Source organism: Nannobrachium achirus (genome assembly GCF_963921795.1).
Source record: "Nannobrachium achirus genome assembly, chromosome: 23".
Taxonomy (NCBI): Eukaryota; Metazoa; Chordata; class Actinopteri; order Myctophiformes; family Myctophidae; genus Nannobrachium; species Nannobrachium achirus.
The window spans coordinates 21,440,325-21,460,142 of NC_137830.1; the positions used below are offsets into that span (position 1 = coordinate 21,440,325).

The following is a 19,818-nucleotide window of genomic DNA, read 5'->3' on the forward strand; positions in this document are numbered from 1 at the left end:
AAATGTTGATCAAAATAACACTTCTATATTCTCAAATTGTTTAGACTTGTTGTAAATTAAGTAATGCAGATGCTTAACAGTAATGTAACTCTTGATTGGGTAAAATGAAACCAAATGGACCTGTAGATATATGAGGGTCCATTTGGTCACCAAATCGCCATCATTTAGCTGGGGACGACCTGGAACCCTCCCAAGGACCACTGGTTTGTGTGTGTGTGTGTGTGTGTGTGTGTGTGTGTGTGCGTGCGTGTGCGTGTGCGTGTGCGTGCGTGCGCGCGCGCGTGCATGTGTGCATGTGTGCTTTTAACCTGTCTGGTGGTAGTAGGAAAAACATTCATTTCATTACTTCTATTTTGCCCATATGCTCCTAAAACAACATTCGACAACATTACATTATATTCATTAAAATAAGTTAAGCAGACTCCTGGTCAAATCCACACTCAGAAATGCCAAGATCATAATGCATTGCATCGCAAAACTGTTCTGTTTTTATAGAGCTGCTATTCATGCAAAAATGTAGTTATTATGTGTGGTTATAAACATTTTAGAGAGAAGCCTCAGGCCATACACAATCTGTCTGTGTTCCCACGATTGGCCAGACTTTGGACTTTGCTTTATGTGCTGCTAGTTAGTTTACCTAGCTGCTTTGTACAACACCACTAGCCTAGCAGAGCTAAACAATCCACCCAATACTGCAGTTAGTTAGCTGCATTAGTATATAGTCTGGATACGTTGGGCTACAACACCACATTCATTTTGTTCAACAAGGCAGGCAGGCAGGCAGGCAGGCAGGCAGGCAGACAGACAGACAGACAGACAGACAGACGCACATGTGCGCGCACACACACACACACACACACACACACACACACACACACACACACACACACACACACACACACACACACACACACACACACAGTGAGTAGACCAAACCAAGCCTCTCATTACCATGTGAATACAGGGTGATTTCACATGTAGGTGTTATTGACCGTCTAACCAATCACTGTGCTTCCCAGACTTTTTTGAAACTGAATCACTTTTTCTTTGTCATTTGAGAGTGAGGAACTTCATGACAGGACTTGCTTCCACGAATGGACCTTAAAAAATCCAAAAGTATATGGTAAGTAGCCTCATTGTCTAATCTATATTCTAAAATGTTCTAGACTAGCCTAGATACAGGCTAGTTTTACCTCACGGTTTGTTGATTTGTCAACTTAACTAAGGACATTATCTTTAAACAACAAGTTACATGTTTTATGCTCTAGATGTAATGTTATGTTATCACATCGTAACAAATTATTTCAAACCATGGATTTAGGCAGGCCAATATTGTTATATATTATGTTTTAAATCCTATAGATTACAATGTATGTTGGTTTACCGTATGTACTGTATGTTGGTTAATGTACCCAATAGTGTTCCTAGTCTGGGCAAACCCAGAAAAACAGCAGCTCTACTAGCTAATAAAGCATCACAGCACGTTATGAGCTTGTAAATCGTCAATGTTTTGTCAAAGAGGTGTGTGCAGAGCAGTTAAGTATTTAGTACAGCCATATGCTTAAAGGTGGGCCAGAACCTAACTTTTTTCCCTCCTCAAATATGTGTAGGCCTACATTGAAATTTACATTGCTTTAACTTTTGAAATCTCATTTGTCCCCTCTTTCTTGAAGACAAATAATGTGCTCAACCCAAACCTGAAAAGCAGAGGCTTCAATCTACAGACAGACAATGAAGTACCCCATAAGTGACAATGGTAATATAAACGTACATAATGTTTGTGATTTTGTTGGGATATTGAGCTTGGCTAACTTTAATGTTGTGTGGAAAAAACTGAAGTTGAATGTTACAGCATACGGCTGCAGCTAACTAGTGGAAGGGGCAGATTTGTTGAAGAGATCACGGTTGGCAGTTACATTTTTATTCTACATCAAGGGTCTTCAACAGGGGGTCCGGAACACATAGGGGGTCCTCAGAGTCACTAAAGGGGGTCCTCCAAATCTTTGTGTGATAGAAACCTTATTTTCTCATTTTTTATATTAACCACTTGAACCATATAGCGTCCATATTCTGAGAACTTGAGCCAAAAATAGCAGATCTACAAGCTCACAACGCCTTGCACTGCGAGGCGTTGTGAGCTTGTAGATCAGACATTTGGGCAAAGAGGTTTTGTAGAGAGGGAAAAGAGCAGACCAAGTAGTGAGTGAAATGTCAACTTTATTAAGTATTGACTGTTCAAGTGGTTAAATATCTGAAACACAAATCGACATGGATCCAAAATACAATGATGATTTTCCTGTCATGATGAAACTATATGGAATCTATGTAAAGGTTTTGGTGGTCCCTGCTTCATCTCTCTCAACTAAGGGGTCCGTGGCCTGAAAACATTGAGCATTCAAAACCAGTTTGTCCACAGTCAGCAGGCACGTAGACAGTAGGCAGCTGATAGCATAGGCCTACTCAACTTGCTTATAGAGATGCAAATCTTTGCTATTGTTTTCATTGGGTGTGTGTGTTTCATTGGGGGTTTACTTTGGGTCATCTTCACCTGGCTTTACAAAGAATCAAATGTGCACACGCTCGCCAAATGGTCTGTCTCCTGTGTACTACACTATTGGACTTTAGTTACTAGTTACTTATTTAGAATATTATTAGGCTATAAAACATAGGCCTACATTAATCTCTTCAGCCCTATACATTTTGTCTATTTGAAAATAGCCGATCTACAAGCTCACAATGCGTCGCAATGCACTTCACTGGCATTTCGCCTACTAAAATCTCATTCCTGGTGACGCCAGTGTAAGTGTGTTTAAAGATAGAATGACTACTATACATTCATATCTTGTGGCTAATCCTTTCTTTGACTTTTGCCATAAACTCAGGAATTGCCATGTCGGAGATATCTAAGGTTAAGGCTTCCTGGGTGAAGGCAAGATGGACAGACCAGTGGAACGCAGCAGAACCATCCAGGCTTCACCAATTCATCAAGGATCTCACAGATGTTCCTGACCAGCACCTCCCCCGTAAGGAGTGGACAACCCTCAATCACCTGAGGACAGGTGTGGGACGTTTCAGTGCAGCACAGGATCCATCACAGACTGTGTAGCATGTGATGACCAGCTGCCCTATACCAGCCACTGAATGGTGATCGTGGCCGAGAATGATCATGACCTAGACAATGACACACTCGACTGGATTGCTACAACGTAGTGTAAGGACAGAAAAAGATCTGGATGATGTGCCACCCCAATAGACAAACTCTCTCTCTCTCTCTCTCTCCCCTGTGGTTGGCTAAAAAAAACACCCACAAGCACAGCGGACCCAGATTGATGAATGCAACATGAATGAACAGTGGATTCCAGAAAACCTATGCCCTAAAACAGTTTTGTTACAAAATTCAAGATTTTGATACACCTCTTACACAATTTATGTTTTTGGACATTTTTTTATCCTTTATTTTGTTCTGTTAGCAGTCTGTGGAGCATTATGGGAATATCTCTTTTTGCATTTCAAGTGTTTTTTTTAAATGTACTGTATGTACACTTGCACATTTGATCTGTTTGCCTTCATGCTGCTGCTATCTTTATTTATATTGTATTTTATAATATCTTGTTTATTTTTGTAATAAACGTTGTCAAATATACAGTATATTGTCTATTTCATCCAAAATGTATTTTAGGTGTTTCAATAATTAACACAGTTCATGTCAAACACTGTTTTAGTCTACCATTAAAATCTTCCTAGGAGCAAGGTTGAGCCCACTTGGATCCCACGTTTATCCCCTATGGTTCCCGCATAGAATTGCCTAGGTGGGGCCCAACCAGGGCCCATGTAGAACCCACCTAGAGCCCACACAGCCTAGCCCAAGCGGCTCCCACCTGGGTCCCATATACATTTGCCGAGGTGGGGCCCACCCAGGACCCATGCAGAACCCACCCAGAGCCCACGCGGGCTAGCCCAAGTGGTTCCCACTTGGGTCCCATATAAATTTGCCGATGTGGGGCCCACCCAGGGCCCCTGCAGAACCCACGTTGATCCCACGTGGGCTAGCCCAAGTGGTTCCCACTTGGGTCCCATATACATTTGCTGAGGTGGGGCCCACCCAGGACCCATGTAGAACCCACGTTGAGCCCACGTGGGCTAGCCCAAGTGGTTCCCACCTGGGTCCCATATAAATTAGCCGAGGTGGGGCCCACCCAGGGCCCATATAGAACCCACACAGAGCCCACGTGGGCTAACCCACGAGGGACCCTTGTGGAAACCGCGGACATTCCCACATATAACCCACCTGGGCTAGCCCAGGTGGTTCCCACATGGGTCCCATATAAATTTGCCGAGGTGGGGCCCACCCAGCGCCCATGTAGAACCCACGTTGAGCCCACGTGGGCTAGCCCAAGTGGTTCCCACCTGGGTCCCATATAAATTAGCCGAGGTGGGGCCCACCCAGGGCCCATGTAGAACCCACACAGAGCCCACGTGGGCTAACCCACGAGGGACCCTTGTGGAAACCGCGGACATTCCCACATGGGGCCCATGTAGGGAAGCCCACCCTGTACCCATGCGGGACCCATGTGGGCGTGCTGGCTGGGAAGCAAGCAAGCAAGCAAGCAATCAATCAATCAATCAGTCTATATATATGTTTTCTTATATAATATATAATTTAATTCAATTCTAAATTTAGTTAACTACAATACTTGAAGTGTACTTTGTTACTTTCCACCACTGGCGATGCAGAAAAACTAGTATTACAGTTTACGCACACACACACACACACACACACACACACACACACACACACACACACACACACACACACACACACACACACACACACACACACACACACCACACGTGAGATGTTGCGCCGAGGGACAACTGAAGCCACAGTGTGTCCTCTGCTCGTTCGCTCGCTGAAAGGTTACTGTGTGATTAATGTGTCTGTTTGGTGATCTGAGAAGGGAACGGAGGTGTTTTGTGTGCTGGGACACCTGGACCGATCAAAAAACCCAGAATATGAAATTGAATTTCCGCCAGAGAATTGATTTACAAGGGCAAGCCGGGATTAAGCTGTCCAACTGGAAGTATTTTGGTAATGTATGTGTGTGTGTGTGTGTGTGTGTGTGTGTGTGTGTGTGTGTGTGTGTGTGTGTGTGTGTGTGTGTGTGTGTGTGTGTGTGTGTGTGTGTGTGTGTATGGGGTGTATGTGCGTGTGTGCTTGCGTGAGACATTAAAACTATACATCATGTGTATTCAAGTAGGCATGTTTGTATATGCCTTCACATGCATATATTGTTGGCATACTGCCTCCATACACATACAAGAATGTGCATTAGGCAAAAAACACAACATCAAGCAAGCATCATGACATGGGTTAATGTGCAAGTGTCTTCCGCATTAACCCATGTGAGTGTGCATGTGTGCATGTACAAGACAGAAACTTCATGCAGAAGCACTGGTGCAAACAAATGTGAATCTGTGTGTGTTTACGTGCACATACTTTGTGTGTTTCTTCGCATCGGGCGGTGATGTTGCTATCTGCCTCAACATGACAGGACACAGCCTCTGAGACATGTACTGTATTTTTAAGTATGGCAGCTCGCCGGGGACAAAGGCAGATGGGCTTTTTCTTCCTAATGGTTTTAGATGCCAGAGGATGCTAGAGGAAGACATTATTCTTGCTGACAAGCTGCTCCCTTTCTGCTGAAATCAAAACCATGTTGCATATTCCCAGTTTTTGGCTTGCGGAAACAGTAATGTACTTCTCAATGAGTCATTAAATGATTAGCTAAAGCGTGCCCTGCATGCTGATGAGGAGGGATTTATTTGGGGAAGGGACAGTTCACAAGAGCACACTCTGAAAACCTAAATTGAACATGAGGAGTGTTTTGCTATGCCAACTTGTCAGTAACAAGTGGGCCACTGTCGAGATGTGCTGAAGTGTCTGGTTGAAAGATGGCACAGCGCATCAGACTCTCTTGGGCCAGAACTGAAGTCAAGGCTGTGTCTTAGGACTTGCATTTTTCGCTGAAGTGCTACCACAACTTCATGGCCAACAATCCGAGTATTACGCAGCTGTAGATTGGTTTGTTGTTCACATATCCTATTTATGTTGTTTAGACCTACTGTTTGCTTGACCACAAATGCTGAGTATGTTATTTAGATAGCAAGTTGTTTAGACAGGTGTAGTTATTTTGTAGCACCCTATGTACAGTACTACGTTGACCGGGGTCCCTCTACACCAAATCTAAAAATAGATCTCCAAGCTCACAATGTATATATAATAATCATGTTGCAAGACGTTGTAAGTTGCCCAGACTATAGGGACCGCGGACCCTAAATTGTTGGCTTTGCAGTCTATGGTTGCATATGGGGATGCTGTGTCGCAAGACAAATTTAAGTGAAAAAGTGATATCGTATCGCACTTGACCATTTATAATATGTATAATACATAATATAATTGATGCTGTTTGTTGACTAGGGTTCATCATGCTACTTATTCCGTTCTTTGTAGTCACTGTGGATAAGACTGCAAAATGTTTAAATTGTAAATTGAAATTGTAGCACCAAGCAAAAACAAATACTAGAGAAAAAAACAGAGGCCAACCGGGTGCTCAAAGGAGAGGAAAGTTTTAAAAAGTGTGGGGTGCTTCTAGGATCAGCGGGAATAAACACTATTACAACAAATACTATAGCTTGGCGTTCCACCACTTGTTGGTTAGCACATTCACACCACCAGAGGAGGTACCGTATAGCTGCTTGCGTACACACATGCCTCTCTTAGCGCGACAGCTGCATTGGATACACGACTGCATTAAATCAAACCCAATTATCCCAGCTCACTGCCCCCTGGCCCCTAGAGGGCTCTGATGCAGATGCAAACATAGCTGCTACGTCGGGCAGGGAGAGGATTCTTTGGAGATGTACAGCGGGGAGGCGAAAATCATTTACTAGTGAGACAGATGTTTAGGTTTCCCCTGCATGGAGGGTAATACTTGCACGCATACCGTGCCGGGGTGGGTGGTGGGGGGAGACAGAAATTACACGGCTGACATGAAGACAGCTCCCGAGGGGCTTGTAGAAACTCATCGCCCTGAGAGAGAGAGAAAATACTGTATAGAGAATAAATTAAGGAAATGAAGTTAACAAACAGTGAGAGAGAGAGACGACACTACAGATGTGCCATTTCAAAACATCACGCGTCCTTCCATTGGCAAGGCAGTCGATTTCCAGTGGATTGGCAGAACAGCGAGCTTGTAGATCAGCCATTTTTGCTATTTTTATGACCATCTCTGACTTTGAAGTTTAAATCTACCTATGAAGGTGGATTCTGCTTTTCAATGGGAATGGTGTGATGGTTTCTCCATAAATATTTCAAAGGCAAAACAGGGAAAGAAACCTGTGTAAAAAATGCATTTGCAGAAAATGTTCTGGAAAATATCAATAAATACCGAAGAGTTGAAACATCTGCAGTAGGCGCTTTTTTGGGCCACTCTCCAAACCAGTTAATATATACAGTATATATACTGTATTTGGTTTCCGGATCTTAAACTGCACACTGTGGTGTGTGGTCGGTATTTGTATTTGTAAAATACTTGTCCAAGACTACATCTCGGATCCAAATATTATACTTTTACATTTTCTTGAAAAGTTTACTAGTTACTTTGCAGATTTCATTATTATTACAAAACATAGACTAACCACTTCAACCTTATATACATTTTGGGCATTTGAAAATAGCAGATCTACAAGCTCACAATACATAGCCGTATTGATACTTTTACTCAAGTAAAATATTTGAGTACTTTTCCACCATTCCAACACACTGTGGTAGGCTGGTAGCACATACAGTAGAATGGGGGGTCGGCACTTTTTAGGACAGCACTCATGGGATCAGCTCTGAGTGCTAACCTGTGTGTGTGTGTGCGCGTGTGCGCGCGCGCGTGACCACACACTGTATAGCCAACCGAGCGCGGCAAATGAACGCATGAGCGAGGGAGGCGAGAGGAATTGAGAGGCCGACAATTTAGAAATATGGGGGGGGGAAAGAAGGGAAGAGAAAGTGAAAGGGCTTATGGAAGAGGAACCAGCTGTAAGCTATAGCCAGCTGCTGACGCACGCACGCACGGACACACACACACACACACACACACACACACACACACACACACACACACACACACACACACACACACACACACACACTCTGCATTCAACTCATTGGAGAGCTGTGCCACCATTGCCCACCATCCCATGCTAGCGAGCAACGCACAGGTGCCAGTCAGGTCATTTGATACTGCTGTGCTTACATCCAAAAAAGCATTATGTGTACTGAACATTTGTATGCAACACAATCAATCTTGAGCCGTTCTATTGTGGTGTATGCCATCCACTTGTGTGATCTTAATCTTTCCTGTCATTGGTCCAATTAGAGAAAAATGCAAGTCTGATTGCATCGGCCTCTCACCGCATGACAACTTTGAAAGGTTCGGGAGAGCTTGTTTTAAACACAAACTGAGGAAATGACAGATTGATTTCTGTATAGTCCTTCTTCCTAGGGGCACATGAAAACACTGTGGCATGTGAAGAAGTGGGCACAATGTGGGCACATCGCATCACTGAGTAAAATCCATACTTTCTCTGGTTCATTGTCACACCGAATGGTCTTCCCATTGATCCCGGCACAGTGGTGGCCCTTGAATGATCCGTGATTGTGGCAATTATTTATCCCTCCCCCCAAGACAATCCTCGCGTGAACGATTCCGATTCCACAAATGACACTGCCCAGCAGTGCAAGATGGGAGACAAGATAATATGCAGTGAGTTATGAGAATCTGAAACGCTGGCTTGTCAGCGCGCATCATTTTCTCAATATTTAACATGGCCTACTGCGGTAAGAAAAAAAAAATCCCATCCACGGGTGATGGGGAGGGGGGAAAAAAACTGAACATATAGATCAGAATTCATTGTGTATGGGATGAGCAGTGAGATAATGTTTTTTGAGAAATGTGATTGTCGGCGATTACAGAGTCATTATGTGTCATCTCCACGATAAAAATACATCTGCTATATGCCATGCTCCTAGGCAACAGTGACTTACAACACACTTATGGAAAATATCTTTAGTGCCACATAATATGTGGTGACATGAGGATGTTTTAGCCAGATCTACAGCATATTGGTTTGTCCGATATTTATATTATTTACCTTGTTTGATTACTTTAGTATCAGCATTTATGCAGATGTGTCTCGACTTTTAACCGCCTTCAATCTGGCATCCATTTTTTGGAGAGTCATTATAGGATATTTATTTATTCATTCAATCATTTTTACAACAGATTTAGTATTTAGGCTCCAAACAGACAAGAATCCACAAATGCACATTTAGTTGTAGTATTTATTTTTTCTCCCAAACGCAACACCCAGTCTGTACACAATTAGCCTATACTGTACAGTGTTTGCTGCCAAGACAAAAACATAACAGAAATGAAGACTTGCAAATATAAACACTTCAAGGCAAACACAAAGGAAAAGTGTTAAAAACCCTAGCAGGCTGTTATGACAATACCCTTCCACAAAGGACCCTGTCAGCTCTCCCTCTGGGATGTTACTACCTATTAGTTTCAGTCTAAGGCTAAGTGTACATGAAGACGATTCACTGAGTCGTTTCCAAAATGTTTACCGTACATAGAGAATCGTCTCAAGAAATGCACGTGTTCACATGAAACCACTGAAAATGCATCTCTCCAATCACCTGTTATAGTCATGAGGAAAGGCAGTATAGAGACCAGGATTACTGCACTTTTTTCGCCAACCTCACCTAGGGTATGGGCACTGCGGGGGCGCCCACAGCGTCCCCCGGCGGGAATCGAACCCTGGACCTTCTAGCTGTGAGGCGACAGCACTACTGACTGCTTCACCGTGCCCCCAGCATACAGTATATTGAAAGACTTATAGGCAATACAATCACAGAAAACCTTTTGATGTCACCTCAGTGAAAGTTAACCAAATCAATAATGTGCTGTGATCATTTTGCTGCAGGTTACACATATTAATATGATGATAAATATATATAGATATAGATATACAGTATATACCTGTATATATAGCCTATATGCGTGCACAGGGATTGAATGTCCCTGAGGAGTCTCAGAAGTAATGTTAGAGAACCCAGACCAGGCAGGCAGGGCAGGGCACGCCAGGTGGGATGCATCCAGGCAGGCTGCTCTCGTGATGCCTCTGTAGAAACCTTTTCAGCCGTCTGAGTTTTGTAGGCAAACTTTAACAGTTTTACTGCCAGATGTATTATTTATTTGTGCTGGTGCCAGCAAAAAGTAGCTTACCTTTGCGATGTTATAGAAAATCTATGGATGATTGAAAAAAATTATCTTTTTCAATGAACACATATACATGTACTGTAGCCAAACTGACGGCAGGGGGAAGCCTTATGCAAGGAATGTTTGTGAAATGGCCCTCCCCTCTTTCCGTCGTTCAGAGCAAAGAAATGCATAATCTAGATCAGGTCCACAGAGAACAGCCAGGAAGTGAATTGGACATCATTGATGTTTACGTGTGGTGGAGATTTGAAAGCAACATTACGGGAGATGTTTTTTTTACTGTACACACCCGCGCGACCCCTCATCAACGCAACGCCGCCAGAATTGGGACGAGCGTTAACGTTCGAAGTGGTGAAAGAGTTAATCAGTCATGGGGGTACAGGGAGCAAAGGAGGGGGGGGGGGTCCTGTTTTGAGGGACAGAGGGGGCAGAGGTGTTGGATACCATCCTCACCACCTGGCGTTTTCCCGACAGGAAGTCATAATAATAATAATAGTTACTTCATCCCGAGGGGGAAATTAAGTATTTTCAGCCCAACCCAGCTGATTCACTGCCCACAAGGAGCACGTGAGCAATTAGGGGTTAAGAGTCTTGCTCAGGGACACACAACGACATTGCTACCCTGGTCAGGAATCGAACCAGGGATAACCAGGGGCTCTGGTTCCTCCAGGTGGGCTTCCTAACCATTCAGCTATGCCGGCCCTATAGTCCTGGAATCCGACTGCACGGCCTGGGGGTCTTAGGTCTCTGAGTTTGGTGTCGCGTCTGGATTATGGTGTTGAATGTATGCTGATGCTTTGTAGTCTACAAACGGCAATTTCACATAAGAGTTCCTCTTCTTCAGGTGAGAAAAAAAAAGCAGCCATACTCATAAACATAACCTTTCATGATTAGAAGAGCATGCATGCACACAATCACTCCGCCAATGCAAAATAAATGTACTGATTGTATTGATCTGCAGGCAAATCAATAGATTCAGAGTGAGCTACATTTACTCAGAGTTGATTACAGTTTCCTCAATATTGTGTACTGCAGCCTTCCACCATAGAAAACAACATACCATATCAGCAGAGAGTGACTAGTTGTCATGGAGATAGAGAAAATAAACACATATTGGTGCAAGCCTGAAAACGTGCATGAACGTCCTCAGTCAAGCCAGGTACACACTGGCAGTAATTTGAAGTGGCGGGGAATAATCAGATCGTAAAGTATTTCACACAAGTCTCTTTCTTGAAATCGTCTGTGATAATATCATTGTGGTTTTCACTACACGACTGATTGCTGAGAAGGGATCACATATTGCAGGACATTTCACATGACTCATAGCCGAGGTGTAGCCGTGAGCTGGCCAATGGGAGGGAGTGTTGTTGGAGAATTGACATTAGCAGCATGAAGCTCAGGGATTGGTTGACAGGGATGTTTTGATGTGTGCATCCAGTGCCCTGCTGGGAGTTGGTGCATGTGAAAGTCTGTTAAAACCAGAGAATAAAGTTGGAACGATAAACTGAGGATCACGTCTCTGCCAGTGGTCTGCCAGTGGTCAACCAGTCGATACTCCTTTTTTTTTTTGGGTTGATGTGTTATTGTGATGTGCATTTTTGTTTTCTGTGTCACTTTCTTTGGAGCCATGGTGTTATCGTCTCCGCTGTTTGTTTTGGTTTTGATTCACAACACAATAACACATGGACCCAAGGAAAGGAGGGTATACTGTTCTCTCATTTGAAACTCATGCTCGCTACTCGCTTCTCGCAGTGCTTATCGCAGCCCCGTCTGCGAAAGAGCCAAATATCAATTCAATTCAATTCAATTCAAAGAACTTGATTTTCCTTTATCAAACCTGACAGATATTCTGAAACTCTCTGAAAGGTCTCGCCGAGTGCTGGAATCGCCCAAAGATCTTGTCGCAGAGCCTTTCACACCCAGCCAGAAAAACCTTGGTGAGCAAAGCCCAATCTTGCGTCAGATCGGGGGTTTTGTCGGCGAGCGCCAAAAATGGTCATATCTGATCTAGCCTGGCTCCAGCCAATAGACCCGCCCACTCTCTGAGTGAACTGCTTCTCTTGGTCTGGTTTTGTCATATGACGCGTCTCTTTCTACTGAAACCGACCGAAACCGACCAATGAAATCAATGCAATACGGAGGAGGGGTGCGTCTAACTTTTGAAAATCAACAGAAACAGTGGAGGGGAGGGGTGGCTCACCAGAGTTCTTAATTGCCTCCTTTGAACTTCAAAAGAGCTTCAGCTACAAGTGTCGATAGCTCGTTAGTGATTCTCTCTAATCAATGAAACATCAAAGACAATGACCTGTTTGGTGCATGTCATTGAGGGGAGGGGGAGGAGGGAATGTTTTGTGTGCAAAAGTCAAACACAACCCCTCCCACCAGATCTCTTGTGATTGGGAATTTCACATTTTAAATCCCCTCCCCTTTTCAATCAAATAGAATGGGGACAACTTCAGACTCACTCAAGCTCCAGCGTAGAGTCTGAAATCAGGCTAGGTATGGACTGGGGTATTGACTGTGTAATGGCTGAAGACGCACGGTTCCATTGTAATTATAATTCAGGTCAGTTGCAGGTGACCTGTTGCGTCCTCCTAACAGAACCCAACATGATGGATCAAAGCCGGCCATTATCTCTTGTTTTTTTTTTTTTTGCTGAGGTTCCATACGGCTTGCTGTTGATTCATGCACAGGGAAGGGTTCTGATGGCATTAGCCGGCTAATTGACTTCAAGCGGTGACAGAAATCATCTAGAGGGCTGCTGACAGCTGGTACACTCATTCAGCCATGTCTATCACTGTGTATGTGGGGAAAAAAGGTATACCACCAACACCGACTTTTATAAAGCATTGCCTTTGCACCGCCTGCAAGCCTGCCACAATTATTCCAAAAAATAGTTGACATTATTTTGAAGTAATTGCAATAATCATAAATGTTGGAAACGATTCCAACTTGCAATCGTTTACATTCATCTATACAGCTAGTTGTTCTTGCTTGTTTAACCACTTTCAGCCTGGCATGCCTAGTTTGCACATTTAGGGCAAAATCATTAAAACTTGTGAAGTGTTCCTACCAGGCCTAGAATTTCATCGTTTTAGGGGCACGGCCATTTGGCCTTGGGTGGTGTAAATTTTTTTAGGGCACAAAGGCCAAATGCTAGGGCAGGACGGCCATCAAATAAAACAAGGTTTAGTCCATTGAAAGAATTAATTGAATTTAAGGGTGAAGGATGATTTTGAAATGTAGACTGAAGTGAAAAGAATCTCAGCACTGCACAAATCAAACTTACATCATTGATCAGGGGTCATCAACCCCTGGGCTTGAAAATATATTTTTGCCACAGACAAAAGGACTGGTCAATAATATTACCATGAATAAAATAGAGGGAGATTTTGTCCTCATCCCTTTGAACTTTTTCTTTTTTTTAAGTACCGGTAAGTACGAAAGCAGAGAGGGAAGGCTTAGAGAGAGCAATTTATAACCCATTTTCCAAAATTGCTTTAAAAGTCAAGTGTAATTATTGTTATTATTTCCATGGCCATCTCTAAAATGTTGTCTACTTCCTTACCTTCTTCACTTTCTACGTTTTCCAAATGATGGCTTTGAACTTTACAAAGCACAAAAGATAATTAGAGACAGTTAGAAGAATTGTCACATTGACGTCATCCACCGGTCAGTATTCATTTGCTTAAAAAACCCTTGCTCTTTATTAGTGTTAATGTCAGTGTTAATAGAGCTGCAAAGTTTTACCTCATTTACACATCCTACCTGGGTCCTGTTTTTTTCACCCCATTCTGAATTCCAATAGACTTTAGTTTTTTCATATCACGTCATATAAGAACTCTGTTCCAAACATAAACAAATGATCTCAGCGTTTTGACTCATATGGATATGAAGAATCAACTGATGCTGAGAAAACGCTAATGTTACTGTTGCCGACCCGCCAAATTAGTTCCATTTTTGCCAGATATAGACTGTATCAAATATTAGTGACTGACTATCATAAACCATACAGAGCCCATCCGACAATATCGTGGAGACAGTTTGTTTATTTTTGGACCACAATGCTTATATGAGATGATTTTAAGATGACTCAATGTTATATTCTCCATAGAGAAATTACTTCTGCAAACCAGGGAATGAGCGTGTGACGTCATGACTTTGTTACACTATTTCAAAGGGCATTTGAGAAACCAAACTGTTAAGTTAAAATCACATTATGGAGCTCATTCCAATGAGCTCCATAATACCCCTTATCCCTAAACCTTTTTGACATTTTTAACGATTTTATTTTATTCTTTTGAATTTCAAATAGCTGATCTATAAGCTCACAACGTGCCGACGTAATAAGAAAAAAAGGCAAAGAAGTTTATAACGATAAGGGGTAAGGCATGACAAGAAAGAGACACTGGTGTCTACAGATTGACAAGAAAGAGACAGAGGATGAAGTGGTACAGTCAGTCATTAAGGCCACTGTGGCCTCAGGTCATGCCATTGGTTTGAGGGGCACAAGGCCAAACTGAGGGGCAACGGCGGCCATGGCCTTCATGGCCTCCCTGAAATTCCTGCCCTGGTTCCTACACATTTTTAAACTAACAAAAATAGCTGTGCAACAGGATCCTTGTCAGTCATTTCTGGGTATAATTAAGTTATTTGTCAAATCTACCCCATGCAGCTTTTGTTTTAACAGTCTAAAAGGCAAACATAACTGTCAGAATTGTCCCCCTTCGAGTTCAACCCAAATCAAGTACAGTAGACACAGATAAGTCAAAGACGAACACCGGGATTGGGTGGCAAATAGGACACAGGTGACTCAAACTATCAATAATCACAGGGTAGAGGAGACTTGGACAACAGCTAGAAGGACAACGCTTGGGATCTTAATTCAAGAAAATACTAGAAATACTGTTCCTACAAATGGAACACCATGTGTGGGCATAAAGATCTACCCAACGGGCACTGCAACATGGAACACCATATATGGGCATAAAGATCTGCCCAACGGGCACTCCAACATATTACTTTTGAGACTCCTACATTCAATCCCTCAGATACTGATGGATTCAATGGGCCTCTCTTCCTCTCTCTGCAGACTCATTTCCCATTGGAAATGCATTGGGTGCTTAAAGTTAAATATTTCAAAAACTACAAAAGATTTCACGTGGGTGTTGTTGTTATTTATATCAGGTAGCACTTGTTGGTGGTGATGTCACCAAGAATGCTGCTCCCTCATTGGCTAAAGGCCCTGCCTTTGTACTGTTGGACAGTTTTGAGGAGAATAACCTTTTTTTCTCATTATATATATATATATATATATATATATATATATATATATATATATGTCACCGGATATAAGAGAACCAGCACATTCGAGACGCGGAGCACTCGTGATGCGGCACGGGGCGGAGCAAGCGGTCGCCACAACAACGTATTCCAGGCGGTGCGCCGCTCTATTGTCCACGACACTGCGAGCGGCTACCGAAGCCCCCCTGTATCCACGAAGCCCAAACGAGTTACGAGGCCCCCCTGGGTCCACGAAGCCCCAAGCGGCGCGAAGGCCAGCGGACCTTGGTCCTGCTCTTCGCCCCCGAGCGCCGCAGGCGCGAGTGGCCGCGAAGAGCGGGCCAGGGCCGCGCGGCCGGCGGAGCGCCGCGCGAGTTACGAAGCCGTGGTGAATGCAATCGTTATATTTATGCCCAGGCCGTAAGGCCTGGGCAAGCGCACGTTAAACGCCCTGTCCAAGTGACTACAATGGAGCTAATGGCTAGGCTAGGCTAGGCTAGGCTAGGCTAGGCTAGGCTAGGCTAGTAAATAAAGAGTAAACACTTCCGGTCTGCGGCGAGTTCAAAGCGTGACGTAACTCTCTTATCCATTGGCTGACGTCGCCATCTGGTGGTGATTAGTGTGTGGTGAACGTCAAAACGAGTGCTCCATGACAACTTTTCCTGGTTTCTTGAACATACTGTAACATATATATATATATATATATGTGTGTTACAGTTAGTTTGAGAAACCAGTTAGATTGGGGTAGGAGCGCTCATTTTCTAGTTCACCACACACCCCTACCACCACCTGATCAATTCACTTTGATAGTCACTTATCAACACACCTGTGTAACTCTGCGTAATCACCACAAGATGGCGACAACACAGCCATTCACTGTGTAGTCGGTGACGTCACTCGTCTGCGACCCCTCTTTGTTTGCCTACCAGCCTAGCTCAGCCATTAGCTTACTATGCCTAAACCTAACCCTAACCCTAACCCTAACCTTCGTGGGGTGAGGCGCTATCCTGCCGACGCTCCGTTGTCGAAATGTTGCGTTGTAGGAAAGAGCGAGATTTCCCCTAACTAGGAAACACAGAAGCTTATGCAGGCCTCGGCACCCGCGATCTGCTTCCGGGAGCCTCCCGACGTGTCCCGTAGCAAAAATGATTCCCCACACACATGAATTAAATATTATTAACATATAACAACATTATTTACTATATGTGAAATGGAGTTTGAATCCATTTTGGCCCGCTTTGAACTAAAGAGAGGCAGCTCTCCTCCTAGCGAGCTGCTAATGTTAGCTAGCCTGTGAGTGTGAACAGAATAGATGCATAGTCATAGTTCCCCAGAGGACCTCGTCAAATATTTTCCCCCACGCATGAATTAAATAATCTCAACATGTGATAAGATAAATATTTTTTTTCTGAATGACGTTTAAAATCCATTTTCAGACATGGAAGCAGGCTAGCAGCATTCATGCATTCATGCATGTCACAGTTTTTTTGAGTTTCAGTGAAATTGAGAACAGGAGTGCTCGTCGTGCGGCGCGGGGCGGAACAAGCGGTCGCTTTGATCCACGACAACGACAATGACAACGTAGCGTCGGCAGGAATGATATCGCCTCACCCCACGGAGGATAGGGTTAGGGTTAGGCATAGTTTTACTGAGGTTAAGGTTAGGGATAGGGTTAGAGTTAGGCATAGTAAGCTAATGGCTAAACACAGCCGGGCTAGGCTAGTAGATAAACAACGAAAGAGGTGTCGCAAACGAGTGACGTCAGCGACTACACAAGTGAATGGCTGTTGTCGCCATCTCATGGTGAATACGCAGAATTACACAGGTGCGCTGATAAGAGACTATCAAGGTGAATTGATCCAGGTGGTGAACGACAAAACGAGCGCTCTTACCCCAATCTCACCGAGTTACCCAAACTGACTGTAACATACATACATATATATATATATATATATATATATATATATATATATTTTTTTTTTTTCTCTCCTTTGCTATTAACCTTTGAAAACCTGGGAATTGGTCCATTAATATAAATACATAATCACATCGCGAATGATGGGGACGAAAGGTTTGAGCGTTGAAATGCAGTACGTTTTGTATGGATGGCGCACAGAAGCATGCCAGTATCCCTCTCCATTTGTCTCCTGGTTCCAGTAGCTCACCTTGGGGCCACTTGCTGCTGACCGAGCACAGAAATTGCCCTCCCACTCTTGGAAAGGCGTGATGGCCTGTCACACCCCCTCACATCCGTCCACATTATTGGATGTTGCTGACGCCTAGTGTATTTATATATCTTTTTTCCCCGATGTGTGCCGTCTCGGCTAAATAAATAAATAGATAAATACAAAACAAAAAAACAAAAAATGGAGGTATTAAGGGAGGCAAGGAAGGAGTGAGATAGCAGGCAGGCGAGACTAGGCAAAGTAATGGTGTGGAATACAGAGGAGGCGATGTGTGGAGCTCTTGGCACGGTGGAGGGACTGCCGCTAGATCCATCTTTCCCTGCTTAAGGCCCCGGCACCTGGGTAATGGCCGCCGCGCCGGGTGCCCTCAGAGGTTACAGCGCACCGGAGATGAGGGATCTGGGAGAGCAGAGACCAAGCTGAGGTGATTTCCCCAGTAGATGCCTCTTCATTTTAGGGAGGTTGCAAGGGAGGGCAGGGGAGGGGGGTGAAGTGGCACTGCTACCTGGGCCTGGGAGAAAAAAAAAAAAAAAGTAAATTGTTCTCGCCAGAAAAGGGGCAGAGGGGTTTCCACAAAGAAAACCGGTGGACTAGTTCACAGGTTTTCAAAGTGCGTGACAGTGCAGGGCGACCGCTATGGGGAGCAATTTAAAGGTGATACAACATGAAATTTCACTTTTCCTATTTTAAAACCTTTTTTTGGGGTCCCACTAGCACCTTCTATCCTCACAAAGTCCCATTTCTGACCGTTGTGTCTTTCTCTGGTTTTGGGAAGGCGGAGGTTAAAATAATCCCACGGGTTCTCAAAACAGGCTGTCTAGATTTGCTGCCGTCGCTGACGTCATCGACGGCCGTTTTTAAAGGAACATAATAAAAATTTTAAAAAAAAAGAAAAAAAAAAGATTTTGGGGGGGTGGCGCAGTTCAGGCCAAAGGTGGTACTGCAGCTGAAAATGCTCTGAGAGCCATTCAAAATGAGAGAGGCTCTCTATTCAGGAGTGGTAATTTAGCCTCAAACCTTTTGAAAAACGTTTTTGGGACATAAACAATATGACATAAATACTTTTTAAATGCATGGTGTATCACCTTTAAAAGGTCAGTAAAACATAAAAGGAATAATATTGAATCATCATAAAACAATACAAATTTAACTAATGAAAACTTGGTTAGTTTCAATTCAAATTCCATCCATCCATCCATCTTCAACCGATTATCCTGAGTCTGGTGGTGGGGGCAACAGTTTCAGAGAGTTCCAGACATCCCTTCCCTGAGCTTCATTTGCCACTTCCTCCTGGGGGATCCAGTGTGCCAGGTGTCCGCTGACCACACAGAACCTGGGGGGCGGTCACAGGGCAGGGGCCAATACTGAATACTTATCCCGAACCGAGCGTGTTCTGTGTTTTTACACAGAACACTGTGTTCTGTGTCCTTTACCCTATGCGTCGGCATTTATTCCCTCTTCCTTTCAACGCTTCATCCCACTCGAGGGAGAAATGACATTTCCGGGGTTGTCGGGGAGCAAAACGTCCGTCAGCACCGCATTCCATTTTTCGCACCGTTAATACTCTGAGCGAGATTCGGCCCATTTGCCTGCATCAACTCTAACCATCTTCAATTTGTTAAAGGGTCTATGCCCGACCCCCCCCCCCCCCCCCCCCCGAGATTCAATTATCTCTCCCCCCACTGGGGGGAGAGATAATTGAATTGCGCTCATGCCTCTTTGCTGACTTTTCAACGTCACCTGGAGGAAAAGTGCTCTCAGGGAAAAAAAGGTTCCCCCTTTCAAATTGCTGTAGCAAAGGCCATTTATGAAAGGCAATATGAAAATCATCTGCCAGGGCATGAGAGAGAGAGAGAGAGAGAGAGAGAGAGAGAGAGAGAGAGAGAGAGAGAGAGAGAGAGAGAGAGAGAGAGAGAGAGAGAGAGAGAGAGAGAGAGAGAGAGAGAGAGAGAGAGAGAGAGAGAGAGAGAGAGAGAGAGAGAGAGAGATTTTGCTCTGAGCTCATTGTTTGTATT

General features: G+C 43.9%; 1 long non-coding RNA gene across 1 annotated transcript; it reads left to right on the top strand.

The window, feature by feature from the left end:
* Window positions 1-977: 977 nt before the first annotated feature.
* Window positions 978-3,044, top strand: LOC308308683. Its single transcript, XR_013963296.1, has 3 exons — window positions 978-1,123; window positions 1,674-1,756; window positions 2,883-3,044. It is a non-coding gene; the product is annotated as an uncharacterized lncRNA (long non-coding RNA).
* Window positions 3,045-19,818: the final 16,774 nt, after the last annotated feature.